The sequence below is a fragment of the Rhinopithecus bieti genome, unplaced genomic scaffold (assembly GCF_001698545.2).
Source record: "Rhinopithecus bieti isolate Rb0 unplaced genomic scaffold, ASM169854v2 scaffold_6380, whole genome shotgun sequence".
Classification (NCBI taxonomy): Eukaryota; Metazoa; Chordata; class Mammalia; order Primates; family Cercopithecidae; genus Rhinopithecus; species Rhinopithecus bieti.
In genome coordinates, this window is record NW_016806642.1 from 8,643,895 (window position 1) to 8,663,278 (window position 19,384).

A 19,384-nucleotide genomic window follows, 5' to 3' on the forward strand; every position below is an offset into this window, starting at 1 on the left:
TATATATATATATATATATTATATACCCTGAAAAATTAAAATGAAAAAGAAAGAAAATTTGCCTAACCAGGTATAAGCTCCTGATTCTCAGAGATAGAGACTAATCATGTCTTTGTTTGCTGCTCTAGGATCTAGCATAGGCTTAGCACGTTGTAACTCTCATTAAAGCCTTGCTGGATGAATGATATTTGTTTTTTTCTGATTCTAACTGCATGGCAGAGTCCTCTGGAATAATGTGAACACCCAGCCTACGACGTGGAGTGCTGAGCAGTGAGCTCGTAAGGCTAATGCTTGCAGGGAGTCAAACTGTGCATTCAAGCCCTGCACTCAGTATACTTAATTTTTTTGTAAATTTGATTCATCTGATTAATTACCTTAACTTTCCACCAGACTTAGCCTGTACCAACACAGCCAAAATCGCAAGAGGTTTGGCCAGTCTGAGGGCCAGTAGGTCGGAAGCTAAACTGATCAGAGAACAGAGCAGACCCGAGAGGATAATCTAAGGGTCGCTTTGTTCCAGGTGTCCTCAGAGAGGCTCCGCCCCAAGGGATCACATTGCACCTCCACTCCTGGGGAGCAGAATGCTTCTCTTCCCTCCCCAAAGGCTGGCAGGGGCCCTGAATACTGTCATTCTGTCCTCGCCAGCTGTTTCCCATGCTGACAGCACATCCTTTGTGAGGCCCTGGCATTTCCTTCTCCTTCCTAAGCACTTCCCCTGAGACTTTCCAGGGATGGCAGTGGGGCAGGAATGAGCAGAACAGATGCTCAGCCCTTCTCTTTGTTAGTGGAGGTGACTGTCCCAGTGTTTATGACGCCCATGGAAGTTAGCAAGAATGTGAAATTTGGAATGTGAGAATTTTAGGTTGGATGATGTCTTTGGGATAGTTTTGCCCAAATGAACCTTGTTGTGCTGGAGGGAAACTTAGAAGTCAAACCACGAAACTACCAGCTAACGAGGCACTTTATGAGGATAAGATGGTAAATCTGAGATTAGGACACAGATCTTCCACCATCTAGCCCAGCACTGTCTGCTCTCCTAGGTCATTTTGGGAATCAGTGAGACAGGAGCAGGCAAGGATTCTGCCCTATAAAAGAAGTATGGGGAAAGGTTTCCTCCTGCATGTGGGATTAAATCCTTGTGAGCTGGTCTCTGCTCACCTGTCCAGTCTCATTTTGCACCTCTCTTCCCCTTGTTAACAAAACTCTAGCCATCTTGACATTCATTTCCAAGCTCCTTCAAACTTCTGAGCCTTCACACATCCTGTTCCCACAGTCTGGAGTACTCTTTTGCCCACATTTCACCTGGGTAATGCCAACTTATCCTCTAAGTCTTAGCTTAAATATCACTTCCTTAGAGCAGCCTTCCTTGAGCTCTGTCATCTAAATAACACACACCATTCATCGCGTTCACCGGACTATGCATTTTCCTTCACAGAATTGTCTACTTATTTGAAGTCCGCTGCTATGCTTCCTCACCTTGACTGCAAGGCTCCTGATAGCGGGGATTACTGTGTAATCTGGGCCAGACACATAGTAGGCACTCAATACATAGCAATACATTGCTAAATAAATGAAAGAATGAATGAAATAAGAGACTGACTTTTTGGATAAGGTAGGGCCAACCTGTTCATCTATTGTAATTTTGTTATTGCTGCCATATTATAGAGAACTCATTATTCAAGCAGGTCTGGGATATGGGTATTATAATATCCAAGTATTCATACATATCAGTTGAGGGTCAGAGAGGAGGAGTACTTACCCAAAGTCATCCACATTATAAGTGACTGTATTAGTCTGTTCTCATGCTACTCATAAAGACATACCCCAGACTGGGTAATTTATAAGGGAAAGAGGTTTAATTTACTCACAGTTCTACATGACAGGGGAGGCCTCACAATCACAGTGGAAGGCAAGGAGGAGCAAAGTCATGTCTTACATGGCAGAAGGCAAGAGGGCAGGTACAGGGCAACTCCCCTTTATAAGACCATCAAATCTCGTAAGACTTATTCACTATCACAAGAAGAGCATGGGAAAGACCTGCCCTTATGATTCAATTACATCCTACTGAGTCCCTCTGATGACACATGGGAATTATGGGAGCTATAATTCAAGATGAGATTTGAGTGGTGACACAGCCAAACCATATTAGTGAAAGCCTGGGCTGGAATGCAGGTTTGCCTGGCTCCAAAGCTGAAATTTTAAAATTATTCTATGATGTGTCTATTGTATGTCAGGTACCTTTTCAGTGTATCAGAAGCATCATGATGTGCCCTTTGTGCATCAGATATTTCAGGGTCTGGTTTCCCCAAGACTGCACACCTAATTAGGGAAAGAGCCAAGTTTCAACAAAACTTTGCTGACTCTCAAATTAGAGTTTTGTATGCTGGCTGCACCCTCAGGGCACACCTTGGGTGTGCACTCTTTGGGGTCTAAGGTTCTCCAGGGCACACACTAGCAGAGCCTTGGGTAGCATGGGTTAAAAAAGAAGCCATTACCACATCCATTTACCATGAATCCTGACTTTTTTTTTTTTTTTTTAATTTTACCCTGAGTAACTGAGAACAAAGCTGACTTCACCAAAATGTTCTGATGCCAGGGGTCCTAGTGAAACTCCCGTTTTCAATCACTTGCACATAGTTAAGTGGAGACAGTTAAAACCCTAATTACTGAGCTGGTGGGGCCCACTGACACCTGTAAGACATTTGGTACAGTGCAGGAAGTAATGCTTCCTTTCCAGTTTACATCACTATTTAATCTAATTATTCCTTCCAGTTTGGCTTTTACATATTCCATCAAAGAAGAGATTGCTCATTTCCTTGCGAAACTGTATACGTCCACTGTAATGCTATTTTTCGCCTCTCCTAAGTAATCTGAGATTTCCTAACCTTCTCCCCATACTGTATTCTCTGGCTAATGTATAAACTTGGAAGAAGTTTCTTGACAGAGAAGTCAAGAGGGTTTCACCTGTGGGACAAGCATTTCCATTTCAGAGAATTTGAGAGCTCAAAGGGGACTTTTACTTCATCTGCACCAAAAGTCCATCCTTTCCTAATTGAGGACACTGAGGCCTAGATAGCAAACTCTTTGAGCTCCTGCCATGTGCAGGCGCTAGGAAAAAGGAGTGGAGGAGGCCAACAAAGCCCCTGCCCTCAAGGAGCTTGTGTCCAGAGAAGCAGAGAGAAATGAATGTAATCGAAAATAATCAATGAATTCCAAATGCTCAAATTAAAGTGTAAAAGAAGTACATGTTTTTAATGAGAGGTTCCCTGAGTAAGTCATGCTTAAAATGAACCATAAAAAGTGAAAAAAGATTGCACCAGGTGAAGAGGGAAGAAAGAACACTCCAGGTGGAGGGAATAGGCACGCGATTGGGGTGATAGAGAGATGGCCGGAACAGTGGGAGTGGGCAGAGTAAGAGAGAACACAGTCGAAGAAGCAGCTGAAGCAGTGGGCAGGGGCCAGTCTGTGAAGCTTTGGAACCCCCATTAAGTTCTCTTCTTGAGGCCAGGAACGCATACTCCATTTTCCCCGGTAAATCTCTCTCCACCCTTCTGCACTCTGTGCCCTACGAGATTGACCTCTGGGGGTCACCTTGAGACAGCTCGGTTGCCTTCTGCTTTCTGTTTGGATTTGGCCACTAAGAGGCATCAGAGGAGATTGGAGAGCCGGAGGAGTGACCTTGGGGTATTCATTTCCTGGGCTGTTCCCCTGCTGGGTTGCGGGTTGGAGAGACACTGCGCTAGTGAAGGCCCCCCTCCTGTTGGGTGGACATCTCCTATGGGCTTCCCTTTGCTTGTTCCCTTAGGCTTAGGCGTGGTGATAGCTCTCTGCCTGGCCAGTGTCCGGTCACGTCACCTCTCTTGTTGGTGTCACCGTACCCTGCCCACTCCACCTGTAACCACTCTTTCTCCTGCAGGGTCCTTTACAAAACGGCTCCGGCATCAAAGGGCAGCCAGCAATGGAGACGGCCCTCAGAGAAAGGATGTCAGTGAGTGGATCAGCAGCTGCAGCTGAGGGGAGCCGACTCAGTCCTAGTCGGCTGAAGGAGGGACATGAAGTCAAGGGAGAGGCAGCTGGCAGACCTAGTATGGGACTCTCTAAAGTCCCATGAAAGTACACATGACCAAAAAAGGGCAGCTCTCAACTCCTGCCAGGCCCAGAGATCTCAAAGCCATCTAATGAAAATACCTATTAAGTAAGAACCTTCCTACATCCCTTTCTAACCCTTGTCTCTGACCCTGTGCCCCAACCATGAAGGGGACAGATGTCAGGATAAGCAAGCTGGAGGAAGAGATGGAAAGGAGAGGGAGATTGTGAGAAACAGAGCAAGTGAGCTCCAGGCACTCCCAATGTGTGAAGGCATGCCTCCCGCCCACAGCAGCCAGCTCAGAAGATCGGAAACATCCATGGATAGATCCTGATCTCTATGTTGAGTCATTGTCTAAGAGATGTCAGAAAAGTCACAAGATTGCCAAAAGTTTCATCCAGGTGCAAGGGAATGACCACTACTTCCACCAAACAGATTTATAGAAATCAGGAGAAACAAAACACCCACACTTGCCTTCCGGATTACCATTCATGAGACCCTTCCTTCTTGTTCAATTGACCAGTGAATTTAGGGAATGCTGCAAATAAAATTGTATTGTGTTTACAAGTTGCCTATTTTGCTGTTGAACTTATTTGACCATGCAACACTTTTAGGGACTAAAACCCCAGTGTAATTTTTTCCTTGCCATGTACTTTGGAAAATGTTGCTTTTGATACCAAGCGCACAAGTAAACAAATACATAAAACAAATAAACATTTTCTTCCTAGGGAAGATATTATAATAATGGCTGGTTAGGGCTGGTATGATCCAGTAGGCAATGGAGCTATTGTTTTTGGTGTTAATCTGCCCCAAAGCACAGTTTTAATCTAACAATGTAGTTGTATAAGAAATAAAATGTCCATGCTCAAGACCAGGAAGTTATAAAAAATCATCAGAGAATACTTTGCATATGTCACATGTTATATAAATGGTAACTCATGCTAATAATGTGAACACTTTGTATTCCTTTAATGATCTCTGGGACTCCACAGCTCATACAGAGTCAGGAGAGGGGCCTATGGGGCATTACAGAGAGAGTGTTAACAGATTCATGAGTATTTGTTTATCATCTGTTGGCCATCAAATGAAATGTGGTGGACTTTTCCTGTATAAAGTGATGCCATAATTTTCTAACTAATTTAAAAGACTTGCTAGAATCACAGAAATAAAGCAATAAGTGAAAGCTAGTGGCCAGGTGCTGTGACTTACTCCTGTAATCCCAGTATTTTGGGAGGCTGAGGTGGGCGGATCACTTGAGGTCAGGAGTTCGAGACCAGGCTAGACAACATGGTGAAACCCCTTCTCTACTAAAAAATACAAAAATTAGCAGGGCATGGCGGCGCACGTCACCCAGCCACTTGGGAGGCTGAGGTATGAGAATTGCTTGAATCCAGGAGGGGAAGTTGTAGTGAGCCAAGATCATGCCACTGCACTCCAGCCTGGGTGACAAAGCAAGTCACCATCTCAAAAATAAATAAATAAAAGCTAGGAAGAGAAAAACACCAGATGGAAACTTGCCCTAGAGAGGCTCTGGAATTCACCTTTGTCCCAGTGATGGAGAATAGACCCAGCAGGCAGTCTTAAAGCCATGGTGTGCCTCAGACACCCATCCTTTACATTTTCCCCACAAGGAAACAAATATTGAGGCTTGTGGGTGCTAGTGTAACAACTATCACACGGAAGGTGTTCACAAAATATGTGCTGAATGAATGACTCTGCCAACTCTATTGTTTCCTAGGTGAGAAGGACACAGGCCCTACTGTGTCACTGTCTCCCTTCCTCTCTGCTTTGCTTTCTGCCAGTTTTTTTTTTTTTTTTTCTAGGTTGTGTCTAAATGTCACAATATCACTACTAGGTAAGAACTGTGACTCTTATTTAATGGATGAGAAGACTGAAGCCTAGCAAGATCACATAGCTGGTGAATGATAGGTAAGGTCTTATTGCTCCAATGTGAAAGTAAAACTCAGTAAAATGTGCCTGTTCTTGAATCCACTGGACTGTTGCACGCTTAGCCTATTAGACAATAATAATAAAGCAGAGAGGAGACCCTTGGTACCTTCCCAAAAAGCTTTAAGTGTGAGAGTTTGGGGTCCTGTAGCTCTGAACATTTTATGAAACCAAGTATAATAATACTCGATGGGCATTTCCGTGGGTATGAGTCTATGAGATATCAGAAAGGCGGCCTTAGAATTTCGAGAACAGAGTTAAGAGGATGATGCATATTCTGATTTTTGACAACATCTCCAAATAGGTGCAGTTTGTATTTGGTGCCCTCTTGCCTCCATTTAGTACCTTCAGAACCCAAAAGTCTGCGTATTTAAAGGTGGAATTCCAGGCACTGTAGTAGGCAATAGAACTATTGTTTTGGGTGTTAAATCATAAAGGAGCCTCCTTCTTTCTCCTTGTGAGCTTCTCCTTTGGCATTCCTGTGAAGTTGCCACATCTTCCTGCTCAGTGGAAAGCCTTGATTCCTGTGGCTAGTCTTACTTTACAAAAGGAAATCCTGAGGCGTGGAGAGCCAAACCAAGTCAAGGAAGGGGCCGACTGCATTCTCCTTTGACCTCCAGACTTGTTAGTCCCTTGACTTTTGGATAATTTTGTTCCTTTACCCGAGTACACTAGGAATATCTCATTAAACTACCCTTATTTAAACAGATCACGATTACAGTCTCTGCTACCTCCATTAGCACTCTGAGCTCATCTCTTACTATTCTTCCCCACTCACTCTGTTTTCAGCACATCAGCCTCCCTGATGTTCCTCGAGTAGATCAGATGTGCTTCACCTTTGCAATTTGCTTTTGCACTTGACCTTTGCATTTGACCTTTGCACTTTGCCTTTGCACTTCACCTTTGCACTTGCTGTTCTCTTTCTTCTTCTGGGTACCCTCATGGCTCCTCACTCACTTTCCTCAGCATCTTATTCAAATGCCAACTTTTCAGACTCGAACTCACCTGACCACCCCATTTAAACTTGAGAACCTTCCCTTATCTGGTACTCCTTACCCCTTTTCCCTATTGCTGTATTTGTAGCATCTGGAACCAGAACAATGTCCAATACGGAGAAGATACCCAATAAATATTTTGAATGAATTAATACATTTAAGTGGCCTCTGCTTTCGCTGGATTTCCTGCAGCCACTAAAAATTCTGAAATGCCTGTGCCCAGGTGGGGCTTCCTGTTCAAAACCTCTCATTTTATTAAGCTCCTTCCCGCTCCCCAGTCTGAGGTCAAACTCTCTGCCTAACAGGGGCAAAGAAGGAATACTGGCTTCATTAACCACAGTGAAAATGCTAGGAATGGCTACATACTTGGAATCAATACCATATTCTACCTTTAACACCCCTCTTAAATCCCCTTTCATTTCAAATAAGGATGACAAATAAGAACCAACAACTCAGAGTTGTCTAGTTTTCAATGTTGAGTTAAAACTTAAGTCAGTCTTCATCTTTATCAATCTTTAGTTTAGGGTCAAGAAGATGGGTTCTGGGGGTGGAGCGTTTGGTTTGAGATCCTTGTTCCATTTCATAGTAGCTAGGTGATCTTGGGTAAGTTACTGCCTCTCTCAGTGTTCTCGTTTCCTCATCAGTAAAGAGAATATGATTATAGCTACTTCATGTGGTTGTGGTGAGAATTAGCTGGGAAATACGTACAATGCACTTAGAACAGTATAGAGAGAGTGTTAGAAATTTCCCTTATCATATGATGGGAATACTGCTATCTTTCATTGACCTTAAGTGGAAGAAATGCACCCCAGTTCCCTATGTCAGCTCCAGACTCCTGCTCTGGGGTGGGGTTAGGGTTAGTGACTTTTTGGGTCCTATATCAGTGTGGATTAATGAGACAAGGAGTGCCCACTGATGCTGGTTACTTAAAAACACCACCCTCTAGCCAGCCTGGCTGGGCTCTGGTGGTTACTCCTGCCCACTGGCATCCTCTGGTAGCCACTGCCTGTGCCTGTTGGCTGGAGAAAAGACCACATTCGGCACTCTTGCCAAGTCATGAGTGAGAGGCAGGCTGGTGCCTTGCCCAGCCCCATGACACAGGAGCCTGTTGCCCCAACTGAGATAATTTTCTTGTCACCAGGCCTGAAATCCTCACTCGAAGTCATCTTCAAACTGGTGTTCTGAAACAGGGCCAAGTCCCCAAGCCTGAGTTTGTAGGCTGGGGAGCTGGTCTTCCCTAAAATGCACCTTTCTAAGAAAAGGAAAAAACTTAATACAGCTTGCCAGGGGGAATTAACTGTCAGTGTCTGTTTTTTTTTGAATGGCTATTTGCATGTAGACAGGAAGCTTCAGAGTCTTTTGCAAAAGCGGGGGGAAAAATGAAAAAAGAAATCCCTCACCTCCCCGGGGAGACATTTGAGGAACATTCAAGCCTGAGGGAAGTTTGGATGCCAAGAAAGCCGTGTTCTGCACTAGTCAGAATGTGGACATGGTGGGCGAGATTTGGGCAGCTGTACAGCTACTGGGCAGCTTTCTATTCAAACCCACTCTGGCAGAGGGGAAATGCTCTTTCTTTCATTCTTTCATCAGTTGTTTTTTCATTTTTTTTAAGGAAAGTTAAAAAAAATTTACAAAAGATCCAGAGACACACTGATGTCACTGAGAGGGGAGACCCAGGTCATCTTCAAGAGTTGGTTTTAGGGGACCCCCCTCCACCCCACAAAAAAAGCTGAGCTCTAAAAGGCAGCCTAGACAATGGATCAGATGCCAAACCATGTGAAGTGCCCAGAGGCAACTCCAAAACACCCGGCCCACCAGTGGGTGGAGGCTGCCAAGGAGCCAGATGCTGTAGCTTTAAAAATATCTTCCGCTGCTTGGCATCTGCAATTGCAGGCTGCCGTCTCCAAGAAGGAGCGGGCGAGGGCTGGGACAGCTGGCCAGGCCGCAGCAACCGGTGTATATGTAACGAGAGCGCCTCTAACCACGGGGCTGCCCATTGGCCTTGTTAAATCACCCTCAGCATATGGTGAGAGACATCTGCCCAGGATCTGGACCTCACAGCCTGGAAGAGGAGGGTTCAACACAAGCATTCTGAGGCCTGGGAGGGCTACAGGCAGCTGGGAAGGCATTCCCAGGGCAGGGCTGAGGGCCTCTTTGACAGAGGAGACCGGGTTCTGAGAAAGAAGGGACTGACTCAAGGTCATGCAACAGTGTGCTGTCAGTGTACTAGGGAACAAGTCATTGAGATTCCTTGAGCCTCTGTTTACTTATCTGTGAAATGGGGTAAAGTATATACCTCATGGGCTTGATGTGAGGGTTAGATAAGATAATTTAAGTGAATGCACCTTGCTTAATACATTTCAGTTGACTATGATTCGCAGTCTTCCAATGATAAACGTTGAAAGCAGCCACTGACATGTTATGTTTTCAAGAGGCTTTGGGAAAGATCCAATACTCCCCCAAATCTGTCTCTACCTGCTTACTGCTGGATGAAATTCATTTACCCAGGAATTGCACCCATTTTGGGCTGCTATTAAAATGCAGTCTTACTTTCTAGGGTAAAACTTTGAACTGTGAAGAGTTTGCCCTCGAGGCAGGTTTCTGAGGGATAGCAGGGAGTCCTAAAAAAAAAAAAAAGGCAAACTAGGATGGGAGCCAACACCTTCATTGGAAAACAGCTCTTTGCCTCTTAGAGCCATTTAACTTTCCTCTACCTTAAATCTCGACTCCAAATAGCAAAACTATGGTTTTATTTATTTATTTACTTATTTTTTGGCTTCCAGATAACATTCTATTACATTATTTTTATGCCACTACCCTCTCATTTTAAAAAGCACTAGTAAGTAAATTCTTGAGTAGGGCAATAACCCAGCCTCGAAGGTAGTGGGGATATATGCCAAAGTGGTATTAAATAAGAAGAAATTCATACAGATATCCTGGTGGACACTGGCCACGCATACTCTATGGTAGCTAGAGGCACATTGCTTTTTTTCTCTTTATATAAGAGTACTTCATAAAGTACTCTGAAGACTATGACAAATCCTTGGAAATATCCAATATCTTTCCAAAATCAAATCTGAGGCTTTTCACTACAGTGACATTACTATTCTTTTCTCATATTTGTGGCTGCATTGCCAGCCTTTTTTCTTACCTGTCTCCAATCCCAACAACCTCTAATTGCCTTTAGAGCTTACGGGTTCCAGGTTCCACTCCAGGCGTGGACATATGACTGTGTTAATTCAAGCAGTGTCTCCTACCCTCTGGCCTCAGTTTTGGTTTGAGAGTGGGTCATAGGATGGACATGGATTCAAACAGATTGGCTCGGGATTTTTTTTTCTTTTCCGGGAATGCTGAGACTCTTTCTTGTTAGCTGTAAATGGGGAAGTAAGTAGGGAGTTTCTTGCCTTAAAACTCCAAGGAAGGCAGAATGGAGAAACTGGGTGACTGAGTTGCTAGATCAAGCCACGACTGAAGGCCATGCTACATTTGGACTTTTCAGTGACAGGAACCAATATAGCCTTTTATTTATTTATTTATTTATTTATTTTATTTATTTATTATTTTTTATTATACTTAAGTTCAGCGGTACATGTGCATACACGTGCAGGTTTGTTAATAGGTATATTTGTGCCACTTGTTGGTGTGCTGCACCCACCAACTCATCAGCACCCATCCAATTCATCATTTTATATCATGTATAAACCCCCAATGCATCTCTCCCCCCTCCCCCCTCTCCCATGATGCCCAGTGTGTGATGTTCCCCTCCCGAGTCCAAGTGATCTCATTGTTCAGTTCCCACCTATGAGTGAGAACATGCGGTGTTTGGTTTTCTCTTCTTGTGATAGTTTGCTAAGAATGATGGTTTCCAGCTTGTATCCATGTCCCTACAAAGGATGCAAACTCGTCCTTTTTTATGGCTGCATAGTATTCCATGGTGTATATGTTGCCACCATTTTCTTAATCCAGCCTGTCACAGATGGACATTTGGGTTGATTCCAAGTCTTTCAATATAGCCTTTTATACTTTAAGCCTGTCTGTGTATCCTGTTTTCCATACTGAGCAACTGAAAATAGCCAGATACGCTCAGGGAAGCCCAAGGAAGTTGTACTTACAGATATTTGGTCTTGGCTTATTTTTAGATAGTCAGTTGAGACTTAAAAGTCTTTTTTGGTTTGGTACACATGTTACATGACACCATTAGAGCTTGGGGTTGAGCATGCTGATCCTGCTCTTGTTGCATGAAAAAGATATCACCCTTAGATTGGGAATGAGGATAAATGGGGGCAAGTCCTCATTTACCACCAAAGAACACCGTTTTTGTCTTCTAGTTCCCCACTTGAATTGACAAGTGGGACATATTAAATTAAGGTTTACTAAACTTCAGCCATTTATCTGTTACCCTCATATTTTTTTCTATATTCACCTGTGCTATTAGTTACTTTAAATTAATTCACTTTCAGAATGCTTATACATTGTTGGTAGAAATGTAAATTAGTTTAGCCACTGTGGAAAGCAGCTCGGAAATTTCTCAAAGAACATAAAAAGGGAGCTACCATTCCATCCAGTAATCCCATTACTGGATGTATATACAAAAGAAAATAGATCATTATACCAAAAAGTACACATGGACTTTGTATGTTCATCGCTGTGTTGTTCATAATAGCAAATACATGGAATCAACCTAGGTGCCCATCAGTGGTGGATTGGATAAACAAAACATGGCACATATACACCATGGAATACCATGCATTCATAAAAAAGAATGAAATCATATTCTTTGCAGCAAACTGGATGGAGCTGGAGGCCATAATCCTAAGCGAATTAATGCAGAAACAGAAACCAAAATACTGTATGTTTTCACTTATAAGTGGGAGCTAAACATGGAGCCCACATGAACATAAACACGGAAACAATAGATCCTAGAAGGGAGAGGGAAGGTTGGGGACAAAGGTCAAAAAACTACCTACTGGGTACTGGGCTCATTATCTGAGTGCAATATACCCATGCAACAAACATGTACTACGTGTACCCCTTGTATCTAAAAATAAAAGTTCAAAAAAATTAACTCACCTTTCTTAATTTTATAAATAATTTAATAGAAAAAGAAAATGTATATCATAATAGCAAATGTGAAAGTCACTATTTAATATACATTTAAATAAATATACCATTATTAACAAAAAATGTGTGCTACCTAAGATTACCTTGCATATGATCCATTGAGAAAGTCTAGGAGTCGGCCAATGGTTTTCAAATTGTGTTTTTATGGAACTAAATTGTTTTGTTGTGGCAGTGTTAGATGCAAATTTCATTTTGTAACGTATTTTAACTACGGTCATCCATTGCTTAATGACAGGGATACGTTCTGAGAAAGGTGTCCTTAGGCACCTTTGTTTTGCCAACATCATAAAGTGTACTTACACAAACCTAGATGGTATCGCCTACTACACACCTAGGTCATATGACGTAGCCTGTTGTTCCTAGGCTACAAATCTGTATGGCATATTACTCTACTGAATTCTGTAGTCAGTTGTTACACAATGGTAAGTATTCATGTATCTGAGCATATCCAAACATAGAAAAGGTACAGCAAAAATACCGTATTGTGATTTTATGGGACTACTATATGTGGTATGTCATTGACCAAAATGTCATTAAGGAGCATGTGACTGCATTCTGAAAATTGAAATAAAAATCTATGTTTAGTGTTAGTGTAAGTTTTGGGTTCCTTGTATCTGATTTTCATATTTACGTAAACGAATATACTTGTCTCTCTCTCTATATATATATACACACGCAGAGAGAGACTTAAGTATATTCTTTAACATAAATATAAAATATGCATATTTATAATAAATATTTACTTACAAATAATATTTATATTGGAGGCCGACAACATAAGTATTTGAGCTGCTAGGCAACTAATTTTCATATGAGCTCAGAAGAAAACATCAACAATCTCTGCAGAAATATTTTAAAATAATTTTCATCAAATTTTATTACAGAAAAAAACAAATACCACAAACAGCCAATAATTCCACTGCCCACGGAATCCCTTGGGTGTTAAAAAAAAAATAATGCTTATCTGCATGTACATTCTAATTTCTTATAAGTATGTCATTGATTTAGGAAGATTGTAGCTCTGCAATGGTCTTTCTGGAATTCAGACTTTTAATATAAAATTGCACAAGTGAGTCACAGGTACTCCAAATAAATGGCAGGCAAATATCTCATTTACTTGGCCAGTCCTGTTGTCAAGCTGTAACAATCTAATTCAGTTATGTGTGAACTCGTGACATGCTGATCCCCATGAATCACGTGTTATAGACAAATTTAGCGTTAGTGCAAGTTTTGGGCTCCTTGTGTCTGATTGTCATATATTTGTCAAAGAATATCGAGGATTATCATCAGTATTGTTACTGGTTCAACTTTGAAACAGAAGCGTCTCACTAGCCTGCCTTCAAGCTTCTGGCTCAGATTAAATGAAGAGTATCTTGAGATTGTGAGTCAAGCTGTTAACAAAAAACAAACAAACAAAAAGCCCACAGATGTTACCACTTTCACTACTTATGCGTGCAATCAGAATTTCCGTGAGGCCAGGCATTCAAATCAAAATACCAAAATAAAGACAATCACTGAGGCTGAGGTGTTTGCAAATATCATCCATAATTCCAATATCAATTGTTAGCATTCATCGGAATAACTTCATTGCTCTTTGTGGCTGAACTTGAAGAAGTGAATGTCATTAATTTGAAATTATCAAATAATATTTTATTAATAAAGTAGCAATACACACACACACACACACACACACACACTCACCTGCAATATCTGAAAACCAGTGGACCATATGATTTTTAAGGTATTCTTCCACCTCTAAAAATAAAGTCAACCTCTTAGGCTGACTCAACTTCAAAGTTGTGGTTGTGAAAAATAATGGGAAAATGACAGGTAGCATTCATACAGTGCTTTGCAGATTCACAAAGTCCTTTTACCTGAAGGAAGAGTATGATTTTCAGTCCCTAACTCTAACCTCAATTTTTCTGTGCTGCTTTCTCTCATTGCCCCAGGCCGTGTTAAGCACCTCACTGTCTAGGCCCCCAGGGTTCCTGCTTCATAATTTTGTACTGCCCTACCACAGCACTTTAGAATTATTTCTTTATCTGCTTGCCTCTGCCCCTGGATTGTAATCTCCTCAGAGGAACAGACCGTATCTTGTTCATCTTGGTATTTTCAGTGCCTAGTGTAGTGCAGAGCATTTACTCAATGAGTGTTTGGCTGCTTAAGTGATTGGATGGTTTATTGGGAATGAACAGAAAAACAGCACTGAGTGATTAAGGTCTTTTTTTTTTTTTTTTTTTCATCAGCTCAGCACATGTCTTCCTCATCAGGAATATTTATTAAGTAACAGCATGTGTTGTCCTCATCAAGGAATATTTATTAAGCAACAAATTTGCACATAAAATTTGGCAAGGTACCATTGTCCCTGATGCCCATTCTCTCCTCTCAGTCCTGACACTATCCAAGTTCATGTCCTCATTAATTTGGGTCTGTTGCAAGAGCCGTGAACTCTTATCAGCACACACCTGACCCATTCCTATCTATGAGCCTCTGCTCATATGTTTCTCTCCACCTGGAACACCTTTCTTCATCATTTCTGCACATTTGTTATCACTCGTACTTCAAACCCTTTCTGATAGTCTCTTCTGGCCCAGTCTTAGCAGGAGGTAATGGAGTTCAGAAATGCCATCTCCTGAAATGCTCTAATGCAGCCTGTTACCCTTCCACTGTCCTTATTCTTCTTAAGGGGAGAATTTAGGTTGAATCATTTGTGTGTCTATCAGAGCATCAAAAGCATATAGTACATGCTAAAAAAATTGGTGAAAGAATACTTTGTAGGGTCCCTATGGCTGAAACAAGCTAGCCACTGTCAGTATCAAAACAGAATCCTAGAATCTTGAATCAGGTTCATCTGTCCAACTAAGAACACAAGAGGAAATGATTCCTGTTCTTCACTGTGTGTGAACACACGGTGTGAACAACTGTGTGTTCCCAGGCCAGTTACTTAGTGTCTCCAGTTCCCCAGCTTTTCTTTTGTCAATCATAGTTGATAGCATATATCTGAAGAACAAAATAGGTAATAGATGCAGATGTATCATTACAGGACCTGGCACATGGGAAAGGTCAGGTCAGTGGTCACTACTATTACAGTTGTTGTTATTGTTATTGCCAAATAATGCTTAGAAAATCTTATAAAATTGGAAATTAAAAAGCATGTGAGTAGAGGAAGAAAGCTACAGAGATTTTTTTAGATGATGAATTCGTCTCTCAATGGAGAACTCCCTGAGGGCAGGTTCTGCATCTTATCTATCTGCACCTTAGCATTTAACACAATACTTGATACTGAAAAGGGATGCATTAAAAGGCTCTCTGACGTAACTGGATGCATTTGTTGATTACGTTAAGAACAATCATAGTATTCTGAGTGCTCACTAGGTGACTCTAGTGTCCTAGATCCTCTCCTGACTGTTTCATGTAGTCCATGAAACATTCCTGCTAGAAATGAGCTACTCTCCTATTTTGTGGCAGAGGCCACAATAAGGAGGTAGCCTAGCCATGATTACGATGCAAGTCTATTGGATTCTAAAGCCCCTGCTCCTCACCACTGCTACGCACACTGCAGTACTGCCCTACAAAGTAAGAAGGTTAATGCAATATTACAGTCCCTGAACTAAGGAGGGGGCATAGATGATGGTGAGGCAGAGAAGAAAGCAGCAGTCAATTGACTTTGGAGACTGATTCCTTGGGGAAGGGAATTAAGAGTTGGGTGGAGGAAAAGAAGAAAACTAATGCTCATAAAGAGAATTCACGAGAGAGGCAAGCTAGTGAGCCAGATTGCCTGGGTTCTACAGCCATACACTTCCCACCACTCCCGGCTCACAGTGGCTTTCCTCGTAGGTTTCCTAACAGGCCATGACCGCAGTTGGCACTGGCCGGCTGCAAGGCAGGCCCGATCTGTAACAGCAGTGCTAATGGGAAGTTGGCCCTGCCCCAAGCGGGTATGGAAAGCGGCTGTTGGCTCTTGTAAAAATCCTTGGTCCCGGCCACTTTTCCACAAAGAGAAATTCACCAACCCAAAGAAACGCCATCGCCTGTTCCTGGTGCCAAACTTGAGGAAAATCAAGTCGTGAGACTCTCTCTCATTTGCCTGGGTGAAATGACAGATAGCAAAAGAGCTTTCAGTTTCCTCTACCCCCAAAAAGTCTGCCAGAGATATAAATATTTAAAAACAGGAGCTAGACTGAGAGGGTTAGCTTTCACTGTGTCTTCTTTGGCAAGCTTTCGATCCACCCACCAGATATCATTTTATTCTGTGTAATGGAATGGCAGTTCTGGGTCGCACATCCCAACTTCTGACACACTGAGTAGAAAAAAATGACTGTGACCCTTATAAACTATTTTTGTAGTTTGAAACTGATACAGACTCAGGTTGTGAATGCCAGATTGAGTATAGTTATGAGAGGTTTAAATGCTTTTTTTTTTTTTCCTGCTGTTTCCTTATTTTTATCTCCTGCTAAGAAGTCCTCTTTCTGATTTCTGTCCAGTCACTTAACTCCTTTTCCTTGGTACACAGGATGCTTAAAAAAAAAAAAAATCAAAAAACTGCTGTCATTTCAAATGGTTAAGCAAAGTAGGTAAAAGTGTACAGTCTGTATTTCTTTGTTTCTCTCCCATGACAGTCCTCAAAATTGTCGATAGAGAAGACAATTCAAAACTATTAATTCTCTTTTTCATATAGAGAAGTGGGTGCAAACCCCCATGAAATTAAATGGGGTTGAATCATCACAGATGACCTTCACAATCCAGGCCTTCATAATTTTAGGTGGATTAGAGAAAACTAATGAGGATTTTGAAACAGGCTTTGGACTAAAACTCTCATCATGCAAATCCACTGAAAGACCCCATAACTTTAAAGCACAATTAACCTGATCCCCAGTCCGTACCCTCCTGTATCGGACTCATTTTACTTCCTCTTATTCTACTGTCTTCACAAAACAATGACGAGACAACAATACAGCAGATATTTTCTCTATTTTCATTAGATTCCACTGTTCTTTTGATTTCTTTTCTTCTTTTCTTTTCTTTTGCTCTCCATTGCTCTGTCCTCAGAGTCCTTTTAATTTGGCTTAGGACTCACAAGAGTTAATAGGCGAAGGGGGTGGTGGGGGGGGGGGAGGAACCCACTTGTTTTAAGCCTGGAGCCTGTCACCTTTTCTTGGCAATTACACTGCTAATGGCTGGGTCCCAAGCAAAGTGGCAAAGAATATCTCTTCTCACGTTCCCAACTCACAGTGCATTCCCAAATACCAGATGGTGTTTTTGGAATCCATTTCACTATGTTTGATATGACAATACTTTTGTATAATGTTAAATTATATATAACTATTGCAAATAGCTGAGATCAGAACAACCAAGAAGCGGAAAATTAGACACAAGAAGGAAAGATAGAAACTAAAGACTGTGGACTTTCATCTGCCCCCATTGTGCCCTGTTTCCCTTGGATTTCCTTTTAATCTGAAGAGGATTGGCAGGAGGGGTTGTGGTGTGGGGGTGGAGGGGGGGTGTAGTGTGGAGAAGCATGGGGGGATGGGGAAGAGTGAAAAGTAGTGCTGCTGTGTTGTTGCAATGAAATTACATCAAATCGGGATCCTCTCCCTGTTAGGGTTTGGTACATATCACGAAAAACTTGCCAGACATTTCGAGAGCAGCGTCATCTCATTTCAATGGCCAAAAAGCTCAAAATAAGCCAAAGAAGACTGATAAAGCCCCACAACCAACCCTTTCTGGAAGCTGTGTGTGTTTTTATTTTTTGTTGAGGGACAAGCCAGTGAATTACCAGACCTGAAAACCTCAGTCACTGCCTTAGGAGCCATGAGAGGGAAAGGGAGAGAGAAAACAAATTCCGACCCAAAACAGTACAAAGGAATTCAACAGAAATAGTCCAGAGGTTTCTTCCTTGTTTGAGGGCATACGGATACATTGATTTGATTTCTAAAACAGTGGATGAAACTGGACCCTTGCAATAAAAATATCTCCAAGAATCCACCCTTGAAAAATGCGACTAGCACCAATAAAGCTGTATTTCTACCCTAGATGGCCAAATGGAGTAAACACACCACTTTAATTTTAATTTTCTGGCTATTTGACAATAGGCAACCTCTGATCCTCTTTCCCCAACCTTCAAACAGGCCTTATCTCCACATTGCAGGACTTATTGATTTCAGCCCAGAGTGAATGCATTACAGCCAAGTGATAAATTGCTTAAAATTATTCTTAAATGAAAATGCTGGAAAAATGCAGCTTTTTGAATGGAGGGAGGGCAGGACAATTTCCAAACTGCATATGTGAGAGATTCTTTTAGCTGATTGATTTCTTCTTCATCAGTCACATTACCAACTTTCAGAGGTGATCTTCAGAACCAAGGCCTTACCCTATTCATGCCACTTGGATTGTATGTGGCGAATGAGTTTTTTCCCCTTATCACCAGTCTTTGCTCCATGCTACCCCTTCTTTCAACAATTAACCCCTCCCCTACTTCCTTCTTCTCCCAGCATATAGCCGAACAGTTCTCCCCGGAAAGCTCCTACAGCTCCAGTGACTACTACATAATTAACAATAACTTGTAGTAATGCAATTTAAGAGTCCTTTTAATGGGCAGCAATGGTAGAATGTATAGCCCATCTTTCTTTGTCATCTGAGAAAAGCGGCCTCATGCAGAGCTGCTGGTTGCTGAGTGACGCTTTGTTGTTTGCACCAGACACAGTACCAGCTGCACTGGCAGGTAGCCGAAGTGCAAGGAGATAGCTGCCAAACTATGCTATACAAAGGGAGCCGTGCCAGAGAGAAAGGGACCTTTGCATGTGATGACCTTTGACCCCCAAGCCAGCATGGATCCCATATTCATCCCTTCCAGACAATTGCATCTTTCATTCCACCACAAACTATGATTAGAAAGGGACCATTTGTGATCAGGGTTGGTTAGCTTATAAGTTCCCACCAATGGAGTTATTGGATTTTTCTTCCGTTTTAACTGTGACAATATTTTCCTTAATCTGGGGTAGGAAGAGATAAGCAATTAAACAAGAGAAAATTATAAAAGCAAAACAGTAATCCAGCCAGTGGTGAGGGGCAGGGATTCAGGGAAAGTGAAAAGGGTTTAGATAATGGCCATATGGCATTTAAAAAGTCAAACGGAAATTGAACTCTACCTGATCATGGGGACCTTCCCATAAGAAGACCCATAGAATTGTGCATTTTAAGGAAATTACTAACTTTTCAATACTGCTATATAATA